The sequence below is a fragment of the Triticum aestivum genome, chromosome 5A (genome assembly GCF_018294505.1).
Source record: "Triticum aestivum cultivar Chinese Spring chromosome 5A, IWGSC CS RefSeq v2.1, whole genome shotgun sequence".
Classification (NCBI taxonomy): Eukaryota; Viridiplantae; Streptophyta; class Magnoliopsida; order Poales; family Poaceae; genus Triticum; species Triticum aestivum.
This window is the reverse complement of record NC_057806.1, coordinates 71023271-71040411: the sequence shown is the minus strand read 5'-3', so window position 1 is coordinate 71040411 and position 17141 is coordinate 71023271. Positions and strand designations below refer to the sequence as shown.

The 17141-nt window shown below is 44.9% G+C and overlaps 2 long non-coding RNA genes across 3 annotated transcripts; both read left to right on the top strand.

The window, feature by feature from the left end:
* The first annotated feature begins 3038 nt into the window (after nucleotides 1–3038).
* On the top strand, nucleotides 3039–7311 carry LOC123106607 (uncharacterized). Of its 2 annotated transcripts, XR_006451413.1 has the most exons (6): nucleotides 3039–3118; nucleotides 3724–4622; nucleotides 4705–4797; nucleotides 5050–5169; nucleotides 5775–5911; nucleotides 6772–7311. It is a non-coding gene; the product is annotated as an uncharacterized lncRNA (long non-coding RNA). The 2 variants fall into 2 exon arrangements; XR_006451412.1 differs by having other exon boundaries at nucleotides 5775–7311.
* A 481-nt stretch (nucleotides 7312–7792) lies between these two features.
* On the top strand, nucleotides 7793–8529 carry LOC123106606 (uncharacterized). Its single transcript, XR_006451411.1, has 2 exons — nucleotides 7793–7926; nucleotides 8296–8529. It is a non-coding gene; the product is annotated as an uncharacterized lncRNA (long non-coding RNA).
* Nucleotides 8530–17141: the final 8612 nt, after the last annotated feature.

Here is a 17141-nt window from a genome sequence, read left to right as displayed (position 1 = left end):
GCATGTATGTGTGGGTCATCCAGTTCCCTTTCGCTCTTAACGCCACCACTATGGCCCTCATCCTCGCTCGCCTGTTCGGAGGATGCTACCACCTCTTGAACACCACCGACGATGGTGACCCATGCTTCTTCTTCACCGTCGCCTCGCCCGCTATTGCCAAGCTGATAGCCTCCATGGGTGACTTCCACAAGCTGGGCATGCTGATCCGTTTCCCCTGGCCGCTACTAATGGGTGGTGCCCGACGCCTGCTTCATGGCGCGGCCATGTCCCCGTCATATGGATCCATGACTTCCTCGTCGGCGCCGATCATCTCTGCAACACTGCCTTATGCGTCCGCAGCTCTGGAGTTGCCTAAGGTGAGGCGAAAGCGGCCTGGTATTAGCTTCTTTTACCGTATGGTTAATGCTAATTACTTTGCCCAGCTCCCACCTCACGTGCACTACACTTATCATTCTCATTCCTTCTGGATACTTTCTTGCCGATTAATGTAAGGCATAATGAATTGCTAGTTGAGTCAGCCCTTAACCACTGTTTTTCGGTTAAACAAGATTTCCACGCAATCAAGGTTAATGACCTCATTTTCAAATCTGGCATCTCCACCCGTCTAGTTAAATTTCAAATTCTCAAATTTGGGTCACTTGACTTTGTAGGGTTTCGCCTTTTCCTTTTTGACCAGCTAGAAACGGCTGTTGCCCACTGTAGCCGCTACCTCCAATCTTATAATGCTTTCGTTTTCTCCCCTTTGCCCCCACGACCCGAGTCCATCCTTGGACCGTTTGCTCATCTTCATCTGCCTGTCCATGCACCACAACAGTCGCCTCCCACGACCACTGACGGTGTCCTAGACTAGGTGGTACTTACTGCGTCGTCTCCTGACCAATGGGTCAGGCCGAGGACCCCCATGATGATTCACTAATGGGCCACTTCGGGCATCCCATGCCAAATACAAGGAGGATTCCACAAGACTTGGCGCAAGACAAGGACTCCTCTAAACCCTAGGCCTACAGTGTATATATAAACCGAGGCCAGACTAGTCAATAGATAATCTGATATTCATTAGATCAATCTCGTGGTAGACACATGTACTCTGTACTACACCCCATATGAATATAATCAAAAGCAGGATGTAGGGTTTTACCTCCATCCAGAGGGCCCGAACCTGGGTAAAATTCCTTGTCCGTGTTACCATCGCTCCAAAACGCCTAGCTTAGGACCCCTACTACGAGTTATGCCGGATATTGAACCGACATTGGTGCTTTCATTGAGAACCTACTAGGTAGTCGTCGTGGATTGGTGGGATGATCAGGTGATATTTTTTTCAATTAGATCTATTCAGTATAAACTGTCTTTTTTGCAAGATTATGAGTGTTGTCGTAAGCTACCCTATTCGTCAGTTCAATCAAGCTCAGCAAAAAGTGTTCGGCGACTGGCTGTATGCCAAGCCCGGCCTCCCCTGCGACTCCCATGTGCCGCAGCCGATCAGTCATCAAGCGGCGCCCAAGCCGAGGAGCCACGCTGCAAGGAGTAGTATTGCTTGGGTTCAACAGCACAGAAGCTCGGCTCGGTGGCGGCCGCAGGGAGATTTGACTTTATCTTTACTCCCTGCGGTTCTTTTTAGTTTGCATATTAGATTTGACTGAAGTCAAGCCTCGTAAAGTTTGACCAATTTTATAGAAAAAAATACCAACATTCACAATCTGAAATTAATATCAATAGATGTGTCATGACTTAAAGTTTCATATTGTATAATTTTAGCATGGTAGATGTTGATATTTTTTCATATAAATACGGTCAAACTTTGTGAAGTTTGACTTCAAAGAATTCTAATATGCAGAGTAAAAAGGACCGGAGGGAGTATTATTTAATCTAGCTGAGGTTGTTTATGCTTCTGGCTACTGATCCTTTTGCATGCGCTTTCCCATGGAGCAATCAACTAGTCTCTACTATTAAAGGAGGATCGAACGTCGTGATGGTTCGACCTCCTTCGATCCCCTCCTCCCTTCGAACGAAAAGCATCACATGAGGGCCACACGCCCGCAGCAGCCCAAAAATCGCCAGCTCAGCCCACGTACGAGATACACATCGGCCCTTTCCTCCCCTCGTACGATAGCACGCACTAAAAAAATCTGCCGAAAACCTCGCGCACCACACCGACGCAAAAACAGGGTAGAACCCACGTCCTCCACCTTCTCCCGACCGGATCTCCATCTCCAGAACTAGACCTCTCTCCCAATCCCGAACTACCTGTTGGCACCCCTCCCTGGCTCCCTCCCATGAGTCCGCGACCACCCAATGGCGGCCCATCTCTCCCGCAGCAACCACCGCACCGGCCACCCACCCATCTCCTCCTTCTCTCACTCACGCCGGCAAAGGGGGGCCAGCCGCCGCCACCCCAGAACGTTGTGTATGAGCAGGCACAGCACTGCCGCCTCCCTAGGTCGCGACATGTAGCGGTTCGGCTACCCTGACACAGCCGCCGGCTGGCCCAGCGAGGAAGACGCTTTGAATCTGGGACCTGCAGTATTGGATAGAGGAAAGTTACATCTACAATTGGTCCGCGAGCATGGCGAGGTATGTGCATCTCATCCTCTTCTCTGCACACTCACGCTTTTCACATTTGAGTGCCTGATTGTATGTTAGCCTCTTGTGACAGCCGACAGCGACGATGAAATAATGCATTGGCCCATTGCCTGATGAAGAAGATGAGAGAAGTGAAGATTATGTACGATGAAATATTACAGATCAGGTACATGTAACCCTGTTCATTTTGATGGTATTTTAGTTCTTGTGATTTGGCGATTTTAACTCATACTAAACCAATGATGACAATTTCTTTTTGTTCATATAGAACATGGGAAACACTTCCCTTAAATATAGTTTATCCATATATCGCCTTACTTTTCAATAGTTACAAGATATGTCACATTGGTTGTTTCCTTCGTTTTGAGCAAACGTTAGTTCAAAATGATTAATCTAGACACTGGTTAACATGATTTAGGCTTGGCACCTTAGCATATATCCAAGGTCCAAACTTGGATGGTACACAAGGATTTCTGTATGCGGAGGTTAGCTTCAGCAGAACAATTATATTGATGACGACGATGATGAGCTGGAGAAGGTGAGTGGTGGTGGCCACCTCCTCCCTCCTAAGCACTATCACTCATTGATGTCTATGTACATGGCGACCTTGTTGCTACATCATCGCTGGCCACACCCACCTCGATCTGTGTCTTCACTGGCCTCTCTACCTACAACGTTTCTTCTCATCACACTGAGTACTATTTTCGGCTCGGATTGTGAGAATCTGATTATGTCGTAATTGAACTATAGTGCCTATGTATATGTTATTTGAGATTCCAGTTTAATCGATTCTGATTATGTCGTAATTGAACTATAGTGCCTCTGTATATGTTATTTGAAATTCCAGTTTAATCGATTCTGGTAGTTCATTGCTGCAATTTACACATTTAATCTTCATTACTGCAGTTTCTTTCTATAAAATGGTTCATATCTTATAGTCTAAAAAACCGGTTCATATCATTATCGGTACTGACTCAGCGAAAATTTTTCATGATCTGATATGGATCTCAATTCTGATTATTTGTGAAAAGTATTCTAGCTCTGATATGGATCCATGTTCTGATTTTGTGTGAAAAGTTTTCTTTCGTAACTTTTCTCTTTACTACTGAAATGGATATTTTGCTCCGTTTTGATGACCCCTAGAGATGCACAGCTCCGTTTTGATGACTCCATCACCAGGGAGCTCTTGGTTGCACTGCAATCAGGGAGGCCTTGTCAACTCGCTGATGCCACTTAACCTCTATGGTCTCTCATTGCTCAAGATGGATAGTTTTGTGCAGGTTTGGCCTCAACCACTTCTTCCTGTCCTACTGCTACATTTGGACCATGACACTCAGTTTTAGCAAAACTATTGTAAAGTTGCAGGCCATACCTGTGAAATCCGAGGCTTGTCACAGGATGGTGTTCATGGTCTACTATTAAAGGAGGATCGAACGTCGTGATGGTTCGACCTCCTTCGATCCCCTCCTCCCTTCGAACGAAAAGCATCGCACGAGGGCCACACGCCCGCAGCAGCCCAAAAATCGCCAGCTCAGCCCACGTACGAGATACACATCGGCCCTTTCCTCCCCTCGTACGATAGCACGCACTAAAAAATCTGCCGAAAACCTCGCGCACCGCACCGACGCAAAAACAGGGTAGAACCCACGTCCTCCACCTTCTCCCGACCGGATCTCCATCTCCAGAACCAGACCTCTCTCCCAATCCCGAACTACATGTTGGCACCCCTCCCTGGCTCCCTCCCATGAGTCCACGACCACCCAACGGCGGCCCATCTCTCCCGCAGCAACCACCGCACCGGCCACCCACCCATCTCCTCCTCCTCTCACTCACGCCGGCAAAGGGGGGCCAGCCGCCGCGACACCAGAATGTTGTGTATGAGCAGGCACAGCACTGCCGCCTCCCTAGGTCACGACATGTAGCGGTTCGGCTACCCTGACACAGCCGCCGGCTGGCCCAGCGAGGAAGACGCTTTGAATCTGGGACCTGCAGTATTAGATAGAGGAAAGTTACATCTACAGTTGGTCCGCGAGCATGGCGAGGTATGTGCATCTCATCCTCTTCTCTGCACACTCACGCTTTTCACATTTGAGTGCCTGATTGTATGTTAGCCTCTTGTGACAGCCGACAACGACGATGAAATAATGCATTGGCCCATTGCCTGATGAAGAAGATGAGAGAAGTGAAGATTATGTACGATGAAATATTACAGATCAGGTACATGTAACCCTGTTCATTTTGATGGTATTTTAGTTCTTGTGATTTGGCGATTTTAACTCATACTAGACCAATGATGACAATTTCTTTTTGTTCATATAGAACATGGGAAACAATTCCCTTAAATATAGTTTATCCATATATCACCTTACTTTTCAATAGTTATAAGATATGTCACATTGGTTGTTTCCTTCGTTTTGAGCAAACGTTAGTTCAAAATGATTAATCTAGACACTGGTTAACATGATTTAGGCTTGGCACCTTAGCATATATCCAAGGTCCAAACTCGGATGGTACACAAGGATTTCTGTATGCGGAGGTTAGCTTCAGCAGAACAATTATATTGATGACGACGATGATGAGCTGGAGAAGGTGAGTGGTGGTGGCCACCTCCTCCCTCCTAAGCACTATCACTCATTGATGTCTATGTACATGGCGACCTTGTTGCTACATCATCGCTGGCCACACCCACCTCGATCTGTGTCTTCACTGGCCTCTCTACCTACAACGTTTCTTCTCATCACACTGAGTACTATTTTCGGCTCGGATTGTGAGAATATGATTATGTCGTAATTGAACTATAGTGCCTCTGTATATGTTATTTGAAATTCCAGTTTAGTCGATTCTGATTATGTCGTAATTGAACTATAGTGCCTCTGTATATGTTATTTGAAATTCCAGTTTAATCGATTCTGGTAGTTCATTGCTGCAATTTACACATTTAATCTTCATTACTGCAGTTTCTTTCTATAAAATGGTTCATATCTTATAGTCTAAAAAACTGGTTCATATCATTATCGGTACTGACTCAGCGAAAACTTTTCATGATCTGATATGGATCTCAATTCTGATTATTTGTGAAAAGTATTCTAGCTCTGATATGGATCCATGTTCTGATTTTGTGTGAAAAGTTTTCTTTCGTAACTTTTCTCTTTACTACTGAAATGGATATTTTGCTCTGTTTGGATGACCCCTAGAGATGCACAGCTCCGTTTTGATGACTCCATCACCAGGGAGCTCTTGGTTGCACTGCAATCAGGGAGGCCTTGTCAACTCGCTAATGCCACTTAACCTCTATGGTCTCTCATTGCTCAAGATGGATAGTTTTGTGCAGGTTTGGCCTCAACCACTTCTTCCTGTGCTACTGCTACATTTGGACCATGACACTCAGTTCTAGCAAAACTATTGTAAAGTTGCAGGCCAGACCTGTGAAATCCGAGGCTTGTCACAGGATGGTGTTCATGGTCTATAAGCTTTTGAGATGTTGTCTTGGCTCCTCCTTTACAAACAACATTTATGATGATATGCCTCTAAGGGTTGTAGTTAAGAGTTGATGAGTGTTGTTTTCCATGCTATTCTTTGTCCCTTATGCTGGTAGTTGAGAGGAGGGAGAAGGAGAGAGAGATGGAGGGACATCAAAGAGGAGTGTGGTAACCACATAGGAAGACACGGTTATGTTGCAGCCAGTAGAGACGTGGTTTTGTGTGCAAGTCGATGCAAACCTGCCGTTGTGATGGTTGGGGAGCCGAGGTAGCAGCAAGCAGTGCCTTTACGCTGGATCATGCAGTCTGGTTGTGGGTGGTCAGAGCTCATGGACCTGTCTTCCCCTTGGGTGTGGGCGAGTCACACACAACACCGGGTGTTTACTTTCCTTCAGTGAACTGAAAGCAAAAAAAGAAAAACATGAGGAATGTTTGTTTGTCCATGTTGCGCGATCCTGATCATGTTAGTTTGTGAAGAAAAACAAAGCACCATGTCACTGTAATGCTTTAAATATTTTATATCTTTTAGTTTTTTATTTTAGAACAAACCTTAATTCAGCAGGGTGTTTCAAGGTGAGACATCCTTGATGATCGTTGTTTTCTTTAGATCATTATCACCCTATTTTAAGTGAATACATCAGAGTTGTGTTTAACTATGCTTTATTTTTTCTTTATGTGACCTATATTTTGTTTTGCTTGAATTTCTATCAAGGGACGGAGTTTGGTTTCATGCATCTTGAAACAAAGCTTCCAGTCGGGCGGCGTCCCACTTCACATTTTGCTAAGGTGCTTCCATGGTTTCTCCAGTCTCTCAAGCGCAGCATAGCCTGCTTGCATGACTTTTTTCTTGCTGCTCGCGCTGCCCCTATGTACAACAACACTGTTCTGATGATCTCTCCTGCTGACACTGATCTCCCATCTCCTCATCTTATGCGCCATCTCTGTGTTGGTTGATCAGTGGCACTAGACGTTGATGCTCACGCCGTTGTCAGAAACGCACTGAGCTACTCAACCTGTGAGTATTACTTTGCTCCTCCATTGATGGTATTAGAGTTTTCAATTAAACTGGTCGAATTAGATGCCTTGCAAATTTGTTGCTTCCATGAGATCTAGGTACATAGGTGGAAATTGTAGTGTTACTTATCTTTTGTCGATCATGAAAACCCATAGTAGTCAATGTTTCTGTGTTTTGTATGCATCTATTTGGTAATTTTCTACAGATTGGTACCATCTTTCTATGGACTGGCACGTATAAGAGAAGGTCTTGGTTTCTTGAAGCATTATATTTGTTGCTTCAGAAGATAATTATTCGATCTCGATTGATCCGTGTACGAATGCGCTCTTGTTGATAGCAATCGAACCAAAACCATGGTTTCATCATTGATGGAATTTTTTCTGCAAAAACTGTAATACTCCACTGTAGCTCCTTAATCTCCAAATTGCCATTGTCTGACTAAGCACTCCAACAATGACTTCATTTAATTGACAAACTAAAAAAATTCTAAGAAAAACTAACTTTTCTTCATGAAATTTGATAAATTTGGACATTAGTGTTTAGGCTCGCCATTTTATGCATTTGAGTAAAAAAATCATTTATTCTTTGTAGTTTCTCAAACATCATACAGAAGGCTTAGTTTCTCGTATTGATGATAATGAGGCTTGATTAAGCAGAAATGCTTTAATAAAGATTCACACTTCTATTGACATGGTCTATTAATGAGTGGAAAAGCCAAGTTAGTGCATGTTCGAGTTCTCCACTTGCATTATTAAATGGGTGGCAGTTCAAGGTTTCAATTTCTATCACACTTTGTGACACTTCCTTCGGATTTCCTTTGATGAATTACCTTTTCACTCTGAGGTGTGACTGGTGAGTAGTTGTTTGACTTGGACATTTCATTCTCTAAAGCCGTAAGCACTTAACAGTTACTGTGTCCCTTTTAAAAAAATCAAATGTTCATAGGGAGCTCTATGTTTTTGCTTTGTGTTTAATTCCCTACACCAGATTTAGCTCAATCTAGGATATATTTCTTCTTGTATAATTAACTTTTGCATTCTAAGAATTCTACAGTTCTCCTTTAATTGGAATAGTTGTCTTTTCTCTTACATCCTTTCACATGTTTCAGCTTTTCTATTTTGGGTTATGTACTTTTGTTATGGAAAAAGTTATACTATATCCTTTCTTCCTCATTCCTGTACAAATAGTATTAATTGTGATTCATTTTTCTTGTGTCTGCAGGTCAGTCACTGTCAGGACCGACAAAGTGCATACTGAAGATGACGAGGGGATGGGCTAGACCAATGTGTTTTAGACGTCAGAATTAGAATCGTGTGGGAGTTGTACATGTGCTTGTGTGTGTGTGTGTGCGCGCGCGTGTGTGGGCGTGTGCATGGGTTATTTAATGTGCTAGCGAATCGTTCATACTGAAATATACTTCCTCCGTTCCTAAATATGTCTTTCTAGATATTTCAATATAGACTACATACGGATGTATATAGACGTATTTTAGAGTGTAGATTCATTCATTTTTCTTCGCATGTAGCCCATATTAAAATCTCTAAAAAGAATTATGTTTAGGAACGAAGAGAGTAATTTTCAATCCCACCCGCCCCTTCTCGGAACTCTCCTGTTCTTCCCTATCTACTTCCAAATTTCTTGTCATCCTCGTGTGTTCTGATCCTCCCTAAACCTAAGTTAGCTCAACAGTTGGTATAATTAAAAGCTTTATTTTGGTCTGAATCATGCTTTCACTACACTTGATTGTACTGGTAAATTGATAAGTTCGCTAATCCTCTTTGGGTTCGATCAATGTTGGTTTGATTTATCGAAAGGCTGCGACCACTCCATTCAAACCCAATGCTCTGAATAGGATTCCAGTAGTACCCATGGAACTATGGATGGCATGGGGGAGTGGTTGGTGGCCATCATCATGGTGCTCACTGAAGGTGGTGATCATTGACCAGGCATGCAGATTAACGTGCAAACCCAGTGTTGTAAATCATTTCATCAATGGCCTTAAACAGGACGTCACGATCTCAGGGGAGCAGTTGAATCACAACTTCTTGATACAAATGTTTTGATCAAATCCGTGCCAAGTCAGTGTCAAACTTTATTTGCATTACTAAATGGAAAATACGAACAATTAAATTATTGCTCTCTATTTATTCAATTGATTGCTCTCCAAAAATGATGTTAGAAGGATTTTGAGTCGATAAAAAATATAATATGTTGAAAGAATAAGAACATAAAAACATAGATTAAACACGGTCCTGAGTATGAAGGTTGAGGGTCATTGCACAACAATAAAAGAGTGAAGGTTGAGAGGAAAGGGGTCTGAGGGAGATAGGAGTGGGAGAGAACACCAATTTGCCATTATAGGAATACGAAGCAAATGCCATTTTTGACACACATGTTTGAAATAGAACAATTGTTTGATCTTTATTTTATAATATTATTCCGTGGCAACGTTGAAGGAGAGCAAGGGGGTGATAAGGTGTTGGCGATGGCGGTGAGACAACTCGCGAGGTCGAATCTGTGTAGGCGGCCAGTAAGGATTGTGAGCAATAATGAAATTTGATGGTCCGTGGCAACGCACGGGCACTCAACTAGTATTACTCGGCTCGGTGGCGGCCGCAGGGAGATTTTACTTTATCTTTACTCCCTCCGGTCCTTTTTAGTTCGCATATAAGATTTGACTGAAGTCAAGCCTCGTAAAGTTTGATCAATTTTATAGAAAAAAATACCAACATTCATAATCTGAAATTAATATCAATAGGTGTGTCATGACTTAAAGTTTCATATTGTATAACTTTAGCATGGTAGATGTTGATATTTTTTTCATATAAATACGGTCAAACTTTGTGAAGTTTGACTTCAAAGAATTCTAATATGTAGAGTAAAAAGGACGGGAGGGAGTATTATTTAATCTAGCTGAGGTTGTTTATGCTTCTGGCTACTGATCCTTTTGCATGCGCTTTCCCATGGAGCAATCAACTAGTATTACTAGTTGGGGCACATCAATCAAGGTTTGATTGATGCATCGTACTAATCCATCAAGCTACTATCTCTTACGTGAAGCTCTCTACAACACTTCGGTGCAGATTTCTTTTACTCCTATAGCTACTTTCGAAATCAGGTGCTATCTTTTCAATTAGATATATCAATCATCAATTGAGTTCGTCAAGAATTTTTTTCTGCCAGTTTTTTTAATTGTGTTCACAGATTATAATCCGGATCTGGACTGCGGCATCCGTGCACTATTTTATCTGATGATAACGCACTGTGGGCTGTTATGGACTGTCATCCAAATAAGTCAGATAATGTAGTCACCGTCAAGAGCACTCCGGGCTGTTGTCGTCGCTCCGGTCCGCTGCTCGGTCTGCCGGACGAATTCACACAACATGGCGTGGTTACCGCCATCGGGCCATCAAGCTAACTTCGGTGTTTGATTGATGAACAGTACGGACTGTTCTGCACATACAACTTGGTACAAGGAAAAACCGCTGACCCGGTACTCATCAACGACCGGGTTCAGCGTGTTGTCATCAGGGCGTGCCAACATCGTCCTTCATCCAAGTCACATCTCATCCAATAATTTATTTCGCATAAATAATTCTATAGAAAATTTCTCTCTAATTGTTTTTATTATTATTATTTGTCTTGTGCTACTTCATGCATGTAGACAATATCATGGCGAGCCGACGTCATCATTTCGTCTGCATCGTCACCTCGGTGAGCCAATCTTTGCCAACATTGCCATGCCGTCGTTTCATCACCCATCAGGCAGTGGCTGTGCGGATCGGGTCTCAATTTCGGAAATAACCTTTCTTCGGATTGCTACAACAGAGTTTGGCGAACGCCGCATCTGGATTTTGGACCGCCCTGCGAATTCAGGCTTCGGCACGCCTCCATCGCATCACGCCGACACCCTGCATTGACATTGACTTCGGCGCTAGGCTACATCTCTTTAAATAAATTATTTTGCATAAAGCAATTGTGCGAGGATCTTTTATATATTTATATTATTATTTTTTGGACTACACTATTTTACATGTGTAGGTAATTGACTTCGGCCGCGTCACGCGGTCACGTCGGCAAGCCAACGTGGTCGTCCCAATCGGCATAAATCGGCTCGCATGATCACCTTGTGGGTCGAATTGCCATACCGACATGTTCGGCTACCTTGGGGACTTCGACATTGTTGAAAGAGCTCTACCTCATCGGGTGTTTCGCACACGGGCCTCACCTCGGCGTACGGAGTCGTCCTCTCGCCTCCATCAACCAAATTCCACCGTCACCGTGGTGTGATACCGTCACCATTATCGCGTCGTCGCTTCATCAAACTGACGCCCACCATGCCGGCTTGTTTCGACACGTCGACTGGCGTGGGGGCTTCATTGTCACGCTGCCGAACTACTCTGTCTCCTCGGCTGGACCAGGGGCTTCGCCTCGGCACTTCGGCACTGACGTGCTATCACTTCATCAAGCCAAGCTCTTCGCTCGGGTACGTCAAGACCGGCTCGAGGGTTGGGACCTTGAGCCGCTACAAGCTCGGCCCACGTCACACGAAGCACATTAACCAGCTAAGTTGCTCTCATGCTCAAAGACTTTCAGTTTTAAATTTTGTTCGGTTCGACCAAGCATTATACTTTTCTTTTTGACAAAAAGTCATTTGCGAAAAACCTTCTTTGTCATAACCTTGTTTGTCACAAACAAATTCAAATACCCCGTTTACTTGGGGGCTTCCTTTATGAAGCCATTCTTCTTGCATGTGATTATTAATGTATCGCACCATTCCTTGTTCGTGTATTATGCCAAAATATGCATCATGTTGACTTAAGTGTTTCGCAAAGCTGGGTTGCCTGGCTCCTGTGCTTACCCCTACGTTCCTGATTGTTTGGCTAGGCAGTAAAGGGAGTGTAACGCCCTGGATGCGACTATAGCTCCCACGTGTCGAGGCACGACTTAGAGACATAACCGCATTGAAAGCAATGTCGCAAGTTAGGCAATCATCACAACATCCCATGTAATATAATGTGCATTGCATTTGCATACATGTTCTTCTCATACATTCGAGCATTTTCCCCGTTGTCCGTTTTGCTTTTCGGCGCTTCGTTCTCCTCCGGTGGTCAATTCTACCTTTCTTTCGTGTGTGGGGATTAAACATTTCCGGATTGGACCGAGACTTGCCAAGCGGCCTTGGTTTACTACCGTTGACCGCCTGTCAAGTTTCGTACCATTTGGACTTCGTTTGATGCTCCAACGGTTAACCGAGGGACCGAAAAGGCCTCGTGTGTGTTGCAGCCCAACACCCCTCCAAGTTGGCCCAAAACCCACCAAAAACCTATCCATCATCTAGAGGGTTCGATCATGATCGCGTGGCCGAAAATCGCACCTCATTTGGACTCTCCTAGCTCCCTCTATGCCTATATAAAGACCCCCTCCTCTAAATTCGCGGATCCCCCGTCCAAACCCTAGATCCACTTCGTCCGCCGCCGGCGGACAAAAAACTGCCACCGACGGACATGTCCGGCTAGCCCCGCCGCCACCCGTGGCCACAGGCAGAGCGCCACGTGGCGAGCGCAGCCGCCCCCGCGCTGTGGCCCGGAGAGCCCGTGGCCGGCCCCCGAGCCCACGTCGCCCACGCGCCGCCATCCCGCGAGCACCGCCGCCCTCCTCCGCTCGTCGGCGCCGCTCCGGCCACCGCTGCCGACATCGCCACCGCGCCGCCCTCCTCCGCTCGCCGGCGCCGCTCCGGCCACCACCGCCGACATCGCCGCTCCGGCCCCGACTTGCTCCGCCTCTTCCCCGCGCCGGCGTCACGCCACCTCACCGTCGCCGGCCAAGCCGCGCCTGCTCCGGCCACCTCCACCGCCGTCTTCTTCGTCGTTTCCGGCAAGCCCGCCGCCGCGCTACAGTGTTTCGGGTCGGATCCAGATCTGGGAGTTCAACTCGGTTGACTTTTCCTCCCGAAACCCTAAACATTTTGCATATTTCATCGTGTCGTAACTTTGCATCCGTAGCTCCGTTTTGGGCATATAGCATATCAAAATGTTCACCTCAGAGAGCACATCATTTCATCTCATTGCATCATTTTCATTTGAGTTCAGCTTGATGCCCGAAATGCTATTAGAAGAGTGTTACTTGAGATAATTGTCAGATCTGCTGCTCCATTTACATATTTGTCATTTTTGCCATGATTATTGTGTGCATGATATGCCCATGAGCTCTACATATGTTTTGTTAAGGGTTTTGCCATCTTTCCAGATGTGCAACCCATGTATTTTTGTGATATGTGTGGTGACTAGCACGAGCTTGCAAAGTGAGGCACTTGGTAATGCTGATTTCAGGGACTTAGCATTTCCACTAAGTCCTTGACCTGTTTATCTCATATGGCTATATGTTCATGTTGTTTCCTAGTGATTCGTGCCTCTTTTGAGGATGATCAGTAAGGAGGTTTTGTTAATCTTGTAGTGCTCTACCCATCGATGTCTTAGTTTGTAATTATGGAGCACCCTAGCTTGAGTCAATCGAGCTCTACTTTTGTCATTTCGTGAATCTGGGCAGATTGTCTACTTGTTAGCGATTTTGCCGATGATGTTGTAGTTGATCCGTGCATGCCATGATTTTTTTCTTGCCATGTCTAGCTTGTATTTTGTGTATTCTTGATGGGTGTATGCTTAGATGGTCATGACTTGCTCTGTAGTGAGTGCATCGAGCTCGTAAACATGCCTACTTGATATCTGTTTCAGCATGCTCCAGTTTTCACTAAGTCTGTGATCTGTTTATGTTTTTGCCATATTCACATGCTTGCAATTGTATTTTATGATCCCTTTTGGCTCAAGGTCACTAAGGGTTTTTGTTAAGCTCTTTGAGTAGCTCCATGCTATGCTTTACTTTGTCATGTTCAGGTCCTGTAGCATATAGTTTTCATGCTCCGAAGTGTGCTATCTGATCTTAAATTTCAGACAAGTGTTAATTTCACTAAGTCTGGGATCTGTTTGTCAAATGCATTTTTGCCATGCTTGTTTGAACCTATTAATGGATGAATTGGCCGTAGCTCAGTGCCAGACTTTTATTAAGCATCTTGAATGGATTCCAACCATGTATTTTTATGCCAGGTTTGAGTGTTGTAGCATGTTCATCTCATTGCATTTAGATGGCTACTTGCTGTAAATCGCAGAACGTGGTCATATTTGAATTGCTTGCCATTTCCAAACCATAACTCCGATTCCGGCGTTCTTTATATCGTTTTCAAGCGATTTCATCTCATCTTTCCAATGGAACACTTGGTTTTCCAAGTTGAGGCTAGGTTCATGCATTCCTTGTCACATCTTGCATATGCATCCCGCATCGCATCCCGCATAGCATACCATCCTTGCATCATATTGTTTGATCATTGCATGTGGTTGATTGTGTTCCGTTTGCTTGTTTGTCTTGTTTGGGTAGAGCTGGGAGACGAGTTCTCTAGCGAGGAGCCCGTTGAGTTTGCTTTCGAGGATCCAGTCAACTCTGACAACTTTGCAGGCAAGATGATCATACCCTCGAAATCACTACTATCTTTGTTTTGTTAGATGCTCGCTCTTTTGCTATGCCATTCTACGATGCCTACCACTTGCTTTCAAGCCTCCCAAATGGCCATGTCAAACCTCTAACCCACCATGTCCTAGCAAACCGTTGATTGGCTATGTTACCGCTTTGCTCAGCTCCTCTTATAGCGTTGCTAGTTGCAGGTGAAGATTGGAGACCGTTCCTTGTTGGAACATTATTTACTTGTTGGGATATCATCATATTATCTTGTTATTTTAATGCATCTATATACTTGGTAAAGGGTGGAAGGCTCGGCCTCTCGCCTAGTGTTTTGTTCCATTCTTGCCGCCCTAGTTTCCGTCATATCGGTGTTATGTTCCCGGATTTTGCGTTCCTTACGCGGTTGGGTTATAATGGGAACCCCTTGATAGTTCGCCTTGATTAAAGCTTTTCCAGCAATGCCCAACCTTGGTTTTACCTTTTGCCACCTAGCCTCTTTTTCCCTTGGGTTTCCGGAGCCCGTGGGTCATCTTATTTAAACCCCCCCCCCCCCGGCCAGTGCTCCTCTGAGTGTTGGTCCGACCGAGTAGACTGCGGGGCCACCTCGGGGCAACTTGGGGGTTGGTTTTACTCGTAGGATGTCTCATCTGAGTGTGCCCTGAGAACGAGATATGTGCAGCTCCTATTGGGATTTCTCGACACATTCGGGCAGTGTTGCTGGTCTTGTTTTAACCTGTCGAAGTGTCTTGAAGAACCGAGATACCGAGTCTGATCGGAACGTCTCGGGAGGAGGTCTATTCCTTCGTTGACCATGAGAGCTTGTCATGGGCTAAGTTGGGACTCCCCTGCAGAGATTTGAACTTTCGAAAGCCGTGCTCGCGGTTATGGGCAGATGGGAATTTGTTAATGTCCGGTTGTAGATAACTTGAACCTTAACTTAATTAAAATGAATCAACAGTGTGTGTTACCGTGATGGTCTCTTCTCGATGGAGTCCGGGAAGTGAACACGGTGTTGGAGTAATGCTTGCGCAGGTTGCCCTCTAGTTACTCGTTCGCGCTTTGCCTCCTCTTCTCGCTCTCTTTTGCGAACAGGATAGCCACCATATATGCTAATCGCTTGCTGCAGCTCCTCATATTTTACCTTGCCTTACCTATAAGCTTAAATAGTCTTGATCGCGAGGGTGCAAGATTGCTGAGTCCCTGTGGCTCACAGATTACTTCCAAACCAGATGCAGGGCCTGATGATTCCGCTCCAGGTGACGCGCTTGAGCTCAAGTGGGAGTTCGACGAGGACTCTCAACGATACTACATGTCTTTCCCTGATGATCAGTAGTGGTGCCCAGTTGGGGGTGATCGGGACCGTGTCGCATGTTGGGTTATCTTTTATTTTGGCGTCGTAGTCGGGCCATGAGTGTTTGAATGTTGTAATGCTATTTATGTACTTTGATTGACGTGGCGAGTGTAAGCCAACTATGTTTCTCCCCTTTATTATTTATATTACATGGGATGTTGTGATGATTGCCTAACTTGCGACATTGCTTTCAATGCGGTTATGTCTCTAAGTCGTGCCTCGACACGTGGGAGCTATAGCCGCATCGAGGGCGTTATAGGGAGCACCTCTGCGATTGTTACGACCGGGTCATCCGAACTCATAACTAAGACGGGTGAAGCCAAAAGCTAGCGCTCTTATTGTTTTCAACTATGATCGGCACACGACGGAACTCACGCGTACACAAATCTATTGCATAAGTCTCATAGTAATCATGAGCGACCAAAGAAAGGTACCGTTGGGGCACTATTTTCTTTGAAGATGCTTCTTACTCTACCTAAGTAATATAGCATAAGTTTCATGGGCACACTTTGTCTATTACAGCCTCATGGCCTGATTGCCTAGTTATCTGAAACACCGCCGATATTCTCGGTAGGCGGAGTAGATAACACTTTTCGGCCCTTGGATGAAGAGGGAGAAGCCGACGGTCGGTTAAGACGCGTTCAAAGTTCGGGCGAACACTGATATTATATAAGTACTTCGGTACATGCAATCATTATAAATAAAATTCTTTTACCCAAGTCACTTGGGGGCTCTTAAATTAGTATGAGCCGTTTTATAATAGATGTTTTCTTCTTAGTCGCTGCACAGTTTTTTTCTACCACTCCTTTCTCGACTCGGGTGTATGATCAATAGCCGGGTAGCCTGGTTTCTCTCTAAAGCCGCTCGCGTTTAGTTTGCTAAACTAGCCTGAGAAACACTCCGCCTTCTCGATAGGGAGGTTGAAGCCGAAGGCTGACCTTCTTGAAGTCTTGAGATTGGATGTGTCATAGTAATGCGTGACAGAAGGACAAACCAATTTTAAGACCAATGTTCGGATTGGCACCAAAAACTTGATTTAGTTCGGACGTAAGGTTTTTACTGAAGTTTTTTTGGCTTTCCAAGCCTATGGCACTTTTAACCTATTTGTGTGTTTCCAGCATAAGTCTCGCAGTGCACCGCCGGACACCTTTAGAGATTCGGCAAAAACATTTTTGGATATTGCTATATATTCATCGGTTTCGAA